Source organism: Beta vulgaris, chromosome 8 (assembly GCF_026745355.1).
Source record: "Beta vulgaris subsp. vulgaris cultivar EL10 chromosome 8, EL10.2, whole genome shotgun sequence".
NCBI lineage: Eukaryota > Viridiplantae > Streptophyta > Magnoliopsida > Caryophyllales > Amaranthaceae > Beta > Beta vulgaris.
Genome location: NC_079209.1, coordinates 25,130,269 through 25,139,118, shown reverse-complemented (window position 1 = coordinate 25,139,118; position 8,850 = coordinate 25,130,269).

The window sequence follows — 8,850 nt, the reverse complement described above, 5'->3', positions numbered from 1 at the left end:
CTTCGATCTTGATTAATTCTCCGCTTTAATCTTCAATCAAGTATTCTCTTAGCTCGAGCATGAATTACCTTGCAACAACATAAATAAAATATACTATGTCTTTTGTGGTTAGGTCATCTTCAAAACTCAAGGGTCAACAATTTCCCCCTTTTTGAAGATGGCAACAAAAGGCATATACTAAAAATAATACACATAAGTCATATAAAAATAATTTTAACAAAGTATGTAACCAAGTTAAATTAAGTATTATAGACTCGTTATTTTATTTTGTAAAGTCGAAATAAGAAAACATAATTCATGACAAAAAAAAAATTTCATGACAAAAAAAAAATTTACTCTGATTTGCCTTATCTTTCCCCCTTTGGCATCTTCAAAAACATAGTCCACGATTTCAAAAAGATGAATATTATCACTAAACACATCACACCACACAAACTTGTAAGAAATAAGTTGGTTAGTATAAGCAAATAAAGCATTCAACTCTCAAAAACCGCAATCCAAGAATATTAGCCATTCATTTAGACGCACACATGCAAAAAGACAAACTTAGAATTAAGCAAAAAATAGTTCCATTGTAGCATGATTAAAGGAGAAGGATAGAAAAGACAAATATTAAACAAAGTTCATGTTCCCACACAAAAAAACAACTAAAGAGAAAAGTTTATGATTTAGGAGAGGGAGGTTGTTCTACTTCTTCCACCACATCATGAAGCTTTGCCATCACTTCTTGATGATTTTCGGCCAATGTATCATTTCCCTTGAGCACAATTCTTCCAACTTCAACAATCTAAGTTCATGCTTGAATGAGGAAGAAAGTTCACCAAGCCGAGCCATAATTTCTTGTTGTCCATCCAAGGCTTTGTCAACTTTGCTCATAACCCCTTTTACCAACCCATTTAAATCCTTAGCTTCCGTAGCAAACTCCATCATTGCTTCCGAATGACCCATAACCAAGGAAAACAAAGAATGAGCTAGAGTATATGTAGAACCAATGGTAGGATTTTGAGAAGACGAGGGAGCTTGAGGAGGATTGGGGTTGCTTGTTGTTCCTTAGGTTTGGGAACAGCAGGTTCCTCTGGAGTGGGAACAGCACCTGTTTCCTTAGCTTTAGGAACAGAACAGGAGGGTTTTGAGGTAGAGGGAGGGATAGGATCATTTTGTGGTGCTAGGGTAGATGGTGAGGCAGATTTTTGTGGAGATGGAGGAAAAGGAGGATTGGTTTCCATGGGAACAGGAGTCGGTTCCCTAGAAGGAGGTAGGTTAGATTCATAATCTTCCCTATCAATCACCTTTACTTCATCTTCCTCACAACTTTCTCGGCATCAAGAAAGGAAAATTAAGCACTTTCATATTTTGAACCCTTTGACTAGCTCTAGTGCTTTCAAACCGGTTTCACCACCTCATCAACCACCTTCTTCCCTTTCTTTTTTATTCTTTTCTTCTCTTTTCTTTTCTTATTTTTCTTTCTTTTTGATTTCTTTCTTTTCTTTTTCGCTTCATTTCTTCTCTTCAACTTCTTTTTCTTCTTCCTTCTTCCACTTCATCATCCACATCATCATCCTCATCATCATCAAGATTAGCACGCTCCCTTAATAACTTCTCCATTCACAACACAAACATTTAAGTTATTCAAGGCACGCACATTCAACATATTTCCCGTGAACTCCAGGACTGAGTTCCCGAAATTTTCACTTTAAACTTAAGTAGAATTTCGGTTACTAAGCTCCATACCAACAACAAATCCATTTTCAATGCAATGACTCAAATGTTGAATCATTAAAGAGGAAAGTTTATGTGTTTGTGAGAAGCTAAACAATGAATGTAAATTAAATCCAACATGCTAACTTGAGCACGTTTGGAAAGACGAGGCAATAAAGCTTTCTTGAGGATGTGAAACAAAATTTTGTGATAAGGGGAAAGAAGATTATGATCAAGAAATGTTTTTCCCTTTTATCCACCATAATTAACAATCAATTTATCAAAAGAAATGTCCGAAAACGGATATGAACCTCGTTGTTTCTTGAAATAAATCATCTGTTCCTCTCACGGGAACACCAAGCAGTTTACCCAAATTTTGCATTAAAATCATTTGAGTTCCTTTCACCAAGGTGGAACAATTTCCTTCTTCATCCATGGAAAAGTTTTCACAAAATTCGTCCATCAATTTAGGAATCAAACTATTTCCATAACATTTCACAAAAAGATTTTCCCAACCTTGAAACTTAATCATATTAAGCAATTGACGAAAGTTTACTCTTTTGCACCAAGAAACATCAATAAAAAGTCCATGCACATACCTAGTTGCCGTGGAATTTTTTCGACAACACGAGTTGTTCCTCTCTCGGGAACATCTGATTCCCCCTACTAGTTGCATGAGCTTCTTCAACCTCCATTTCAACCGATTCTTCTTTTTCTTCCTTTTCCTTAGAATTCTTGATGAAGAATTGGGAGAAATATCCATGGGTGTTGGTGATTCAATTTTAGGGAGGAAAGAGGGTTTTTCGGCTTTGTGGGAGGAGAGAGAGTGAGAAGTGTTTTTGGTAGTCATGATTTTGTGGAGTAATTTTCGGTTTTATGAGAAGGAAGGAAAAAAATTTGTTTTGTTTAAGGAAAGAATAAATAAAACCGTGTATTTACACGTTTTTAGAAAAAAAATCTAAAAAAAAATATCTTCAACTAACTTGAGAGATATAAGGAAAAATCAGATTTTTAGGAAATAAAATCTGAACAGAATATTTTTGGTTTTTCGAATTTTAAAAAAAATCTAAAATCGAATACGCTGGGAACAACGTTTGGGAACAATGAATGGAAACAACGAAATCTTGCTACTTTGGAACTCCATTAATTCTTTTAATCCTTTGTATCACTTAAGGCATAGAATTGTCTTGAACAATAAGGGGAATATTATTGGACATTGGTGAGCAGTTTTCAGACATTTTTACTTATACATATGAAATAATCATATAAGAATTGTGATGTATTTAAGCAAATAAAACATCAAAAATGCACATCCAGACATAATGCCAAAGAATTAACACAAAGGGGAATAGTAGCAATCATTTCAATTTGATTAAGCCAAGTTCAAGTCTCAATTTCTCAAACCTATCTCTATTTAAGGTTTTGTCAAGATGTCTGCAATTTGACGTTCAGTCTCACAGAATTCCATTTTAATAAGACCCTTTTCAACATTATCTTTCAGAAAGTGATGCCTAATATGGATGTGTTTGACTCTTGAATGATGTACGGGATCTTTAGAAATACTAATAGCACTAGTATTATCACAATAGATGGGAACACATTCAAAGTAGATTCCATAGTCACGTAGTTGTTGTTTTATCCATAGCATTTGGGAACAACATGCTGCTGCTGCAACATATTCAGCCTCTGCTGTAGATAAAGCAACTGTGTTTTGCTTCTTGGTGCTCCAAGAAACTAAACTATGACTAAGGAACTGAACCATACCTGATGTACTCTTTCATTGACCAGATCTCCTGCATAGTCAGCATCTGCAAATCCTTTCAATTTAAAGGTATCACTTCGAATAGAATAGGCTTAAATCATCTGTTCCCTTGAGGTATCTTAGGATTCTCTTCACAGCTGTGAGATGAGATTCCTTTGGATTGGCTTGAAACCTTGCACATAACCTACACTGAAAGCAATATCAGGACGACTTGCAGTTAGATATAGTAATGAGCCAATCATACCTCGATATTGGTTTGATCCACACTTTTCCTATAGAATCTTCATCCAATCTGGTTGAGATTCCCATAGGTGTATGATTAACTTTGGATGCTTCCAAACCATACTTTTTCAATAGTTCCTTTATGTACTTTTGTTGATGGATGTAGATTCCTTCTTCTGTTTGCTTGATTTGCAACCCCAAGAAGAAGTTGAGCTCACCCATCATACTCATTTCAAATTCTTTACTCATGAGATTAGCAAAGTCCTTGCACAAAGATTCATTAGTGGCACCAAATATAATATCATCAACATATATTTGAACAACTAATAAATGTTTTCCTTTTGATTTTAAAAACAAGGTTCGATCCAATTTTCCTCTTTTAAACTCATTTTCAAGAAGGAACTTAGAAAGTCTTTCATACCATGCTCTTGGAGCTTGCTTTAACCCATAAAGAGCTTTGTCAAGCTTAAAGACATGATTAGGAAATTCTTTATTTTCAAAACCTGGAGGTTGTTCTACAAATACCTCCTCATTAAGATAACCATTTAGAAAAGCACATTTTACATCCATTTGATACAATTTGAAACCCATGAAGGCAGCAAAAGCTATGAAGATTCTAATTGCTTCCAATCTTGCAACTGGAGCAAAAGTTTCTTCATAATCAATGCCTTCCTGTTGATTGTATCCTTTCACAACTAACCTGGCCTTGTTTCTTATGATAGTTCCGAACTCATCTAATTTGTTTCGAAACACCCACTTTAAACCAATAACCTTGTTATGTTTAGGCTTAGGTTCAAGGTGCCAAACTTTGTTTCTTTCAAATTGATGAAGTTCATCCTGCATTGCTACGATCCAATCAGCATCAGTGAGAGCTTCTTCATGATTCCTAGGTTCCAACATAGAAAGAAAAGCATGAAAAGCACAAAAGTTTTTCAATTGAGATCTCGTTTGAGTTCCCTTATTTATGTCACTGATTATTAGTTCCACAGGATGGGAACGATGAGTTTTCCAAGGCTTTGGTTGGAAATCCTGGATGGAAACTTGGTTTCCTTGATCATCTTCATTTCCCTGTACTTGGGAACCAGGTTCAACAATAGTGGATTCATTCACTAGTGCATCATCACTTAGTTCCTCTTCTTCCTCATTGGGAACAGGAACAGGATGTTGTTCCCTTGGCTTTGTTCCCATGACTTCGTCTTCCAAAGTCTCATCAATAAGACTTAGTCTTTTGTCAATCCTATTTCGAAGTCATCTTCAACCTGTGTGCTTGCATCAAATTTATCTGTTTCATCAAAAATAACATGCACACTTTCTTCTACACACATAGACCTTTTATTATACACTCTATAAGCCTTGCTACTAGAAGAATATCCTAAGAATACAGCTTCTTCACTTCTAGCATCAAATTTTCCAATATTTTGTTTCCCATTATTATGAACAAAACATTTACATCCAAATGTTCTGAAATATGTAATATTGGGCTTTTTACCAAAATACAGCTCATAGGGCGTTTTATTTAATAAAGGTCTTACCATGGCTCGATTTATATATGTGACAAGCAGTATTCACAGCTTCTGCCCAAAAGTTTTTAGGAAGTCCACTAGCTATCACATAGTCCTAGCCATCTCTTCTAGTGTTCTATTCTTCCTTTCAACAACACCATTTTGTTGAGGTGTTCTAGGGGCTGAGAAATTGTGATCTAATCCATTGTCTCTGCTAAAGTCATCGAACTTAAATTTTCAAACTCTTTACCATGGTCGGATCTAAGGTGAAGTAACTTATGACCACTCAAATTTTGTACTTTCTTTGCAAAGACAAGGAACTCATCATAAGTCTCGTCCTTGCTAGAAAGAAAAATAACCCATAAGTAAATTACTAGAGAATTTCATCTCATTATCTAACATATTCTAGTCCTCATAGGTCCACATAAATCCATATGTATTAACTCTAAAGGTCTTGTGGTACTCACCACATTCTTGGACTTGAAAGAGGACCTAACATGCTTGCCTTTTGCGCATGCATCACACACATGATCTAAATGAAACTTAGTAGAGGGTAAACCTAAAACTAGTTCTTTAGAACGCAGTTTGTCAAGCAAGGAAAAGCTAGCATGACCTAGACGCTTGTGCCATAAGAATGAATCATCATCAATAACACTAAGGCATGTGAATTTGTTTTTGGGAACAAGGTTGAGATCCACAACATATGTGTTCCCTTTCCTTGTTCCTTCCAAAATGATATCCTTTGTGCTATTGTTGACATCAAACATTTTTCACTATTAAACTTCACACAGTTCCCTCTATCACAGAATTGGGAAATACTTAACAAGTTATGCTTTAATCCATCAACTAGAAACACATTTTCTATGGAATGTGACGATGACTTACCAACTTTGCCCATGGCAACTATGTTACCTTTCTTGTTGTCACCAAAAGTCACACTTCCACCATTGTAGGCTGAGAGTGAGAGAAATCTTGATTTATCTCCAGTCATATGCTTAGAACAACCACTGTCTAGGTACCATGTGTTGTTCCCCCTCCCTCCAACCTGCAAGAAAACTAATTGTTAGAGTTAGGAACCCAATCTTTCTTGGGTTCCTTTCCTTCAGGAACAATAGATTTCTTTTTCCAAATTACTTTACTTGTTTCCAAGTTCTCATTGATGCGACCAAGTCTTTTAGGACAAGAGTTCCTAAAATGACCAGTGTTCCCACAAAACATACAAACTTTATCACTTGGTAAATCAACTCTCTTTTTAGGTTTTTCAAATTTCTTTTTGTGATTAAAACCAAGACCTTCAGTTCGTTTTGTTTGAGGGTTCTTAATCCAGTTTGGAATAGGTAGCATTTTCTTTTCATTTCTCATTTGGTGCAGTTCCCCTACAAGTTCCTTATTTTCAATTTCCAAAAATGAAACATGATTTTTCAATTCGTTTATTTCAGATTTGAAACTTTGCAAGGGAACTGACTTAATGTCAAATGAACTTACTTCAGGAACAAACTCTTTTAGTTGTGATAATAACTCAAGACTTAACAAGTAGTTCTCATTTTTAAGATTTTCGAAATCCTCTTTTAATTTAAGATTTTTGTCAAACAATTCGAAAAATCTTTTCTCAATATCAATGAACACTTTTAAGCCAAGAGGTATGTTCCTTTGCTACACTTAAAGCATTTGACATTGTTTTAGTTTAATGGTTTCATCTTTGCAATCATTTACAGCGTCAACAATAAACTCAAATAATTTTTCTTTACTTAAAGAATTAAGACGAGTTTTGATGGTGTCTAGACTTGCCTCAAGAGATTCAATCTCTTCATCAGATTCGGAATTGTCAAGAGCCATAAGACAGAAGTTTGCAGTCTCCTCATTTGGTTGAGGATCATCTTCTTCCTCCGAGTCAGAGTCTCCCCATGCAGCAACCATAGCTTTCTTCATGTCAGATCGAGTATAGGAGTTTTTGTATTCTTTGTTCCTATCTCTGCTCGTTCCCTTCCTTTGCCTTTTTCTTGTTCCCATTGGGGACAATCCTTGATGAAGTGCTCAGAACTGCCACACTTATGACAAACAAGTTTGTTAGAATATTTCTTATTCTTACCTTTGTAATCTCCTTTCTTCATGTTCCTAAACATTCTTTTGAATTTTCGGACCATGAGAGCGATTCTTCTTCATCTGTTTCTGAGCCTTCACTTTCATCAGCTTTTAAGGCAATCGACTTTTGCTTGGACATGTCTCCATTCTCATTGTCCAATTGCAACTCATGAGTCATGAGGGAACCAGCAAGTTGTTCCAAATTGAACTTAGTAAAGTCCTTAGTTTCCTGTAAGGCAGTTACCTTAGCCATCCAACGATCCCTAGGAAGGCTCCTTAGGACCTTTCGTACCTGTTCCTCAGATGTAATCACTTTACCAAGAGATGTTAGCTCATTAATTATATTAGTAAAGCGTGTAAACATGTCTTGGATAGACTCTTTTGATTTCATTTGAAAAAGTTCATATTGGTTCATCAAAAGATCTATTTTTGATCTCTTAACTTCACTCGTACCTTCATGAGTGACTTCAAGAAGATCCCAAATTTGTTTTGCGGTTTTACATCCCATGACACGATTGTGTTCAATGAGCCAAGACCACAATGAAGCAATTTTATAGCAAGAGCATTAATTTCCATCTTTTCGAAATCAGCTTTATCAAAATCAGATATAGATTTAGGAATTACCTCATTTTGTCATTAGTGGTAGTGACTTCAAAATCACCTACCTCTATGACTCTCCATACCTGGTAATTGTCGGCTTTGATAAAGATCTCCATTCTGTTCTTCCAGTAAGTGTAAAACTTACCATTGAACATTGGTGGCCTCTGCGTAGAGTACCCTTCTTCCAGTTTCTCTCTAGTATTCATATTTTTCAAGATCTTGAACTCAACAGGGTTTCCTGAATATTAGAGTTCCCGCTCTGATACCAATTGTTGTATAATATGAGCACTATAAGAGGGGGGTGAATTATAGTGAGAGAATAAGCCTTACTTTTTGCGGAATTAAAAGTAAACTTGGGAACAAACAATGGGAACACGAGAGATTTTACGAGGAAAAACTTCCTAGGCCTAGTAGGAAGAAACAACCTCGACCACAAGGGATTTTAAACAACTTTCCACTATAATAGGCCAAAACAACTCTGATTACAACCTATTACTTTTCTCTCGATTCTCAACTTAAGTCACTCAACTCAAGTTCCCAACGACAGTTCCCACAACTGACGTTTTCTCTCAAACTTCACTCGAAGTTCCTTTTCTCTTTCTCTTTCTCTTGCTTCACTCAAAGCTTTCTCACACTTACAAGAGTTACTCAAACCCTTTTTCTCAAAAATACACTTTATAAAAAATGGAAGAGTAATAAACTCGATTAATGTAAGTATGAATTCTCTTAAGGAAAAGGCACTGACACTTTAGATAACTTAAGACAAATTAACTAAGTCAGACACAATTTGCTCAAATGAATTAGGCGCCTATTTATAGACATTAAGACAAGACATGATTTCCATTAACTTAGACCTTTATCACATGTTCTCCATGATGTTTAATTAATTAATTAAATTAATTAATTATTCCATGTCATGTAAAGTATCCACTAATCCACTACTTCAATTCATAGAAGCAGTAACACATACGTGGTTTTCAAAAC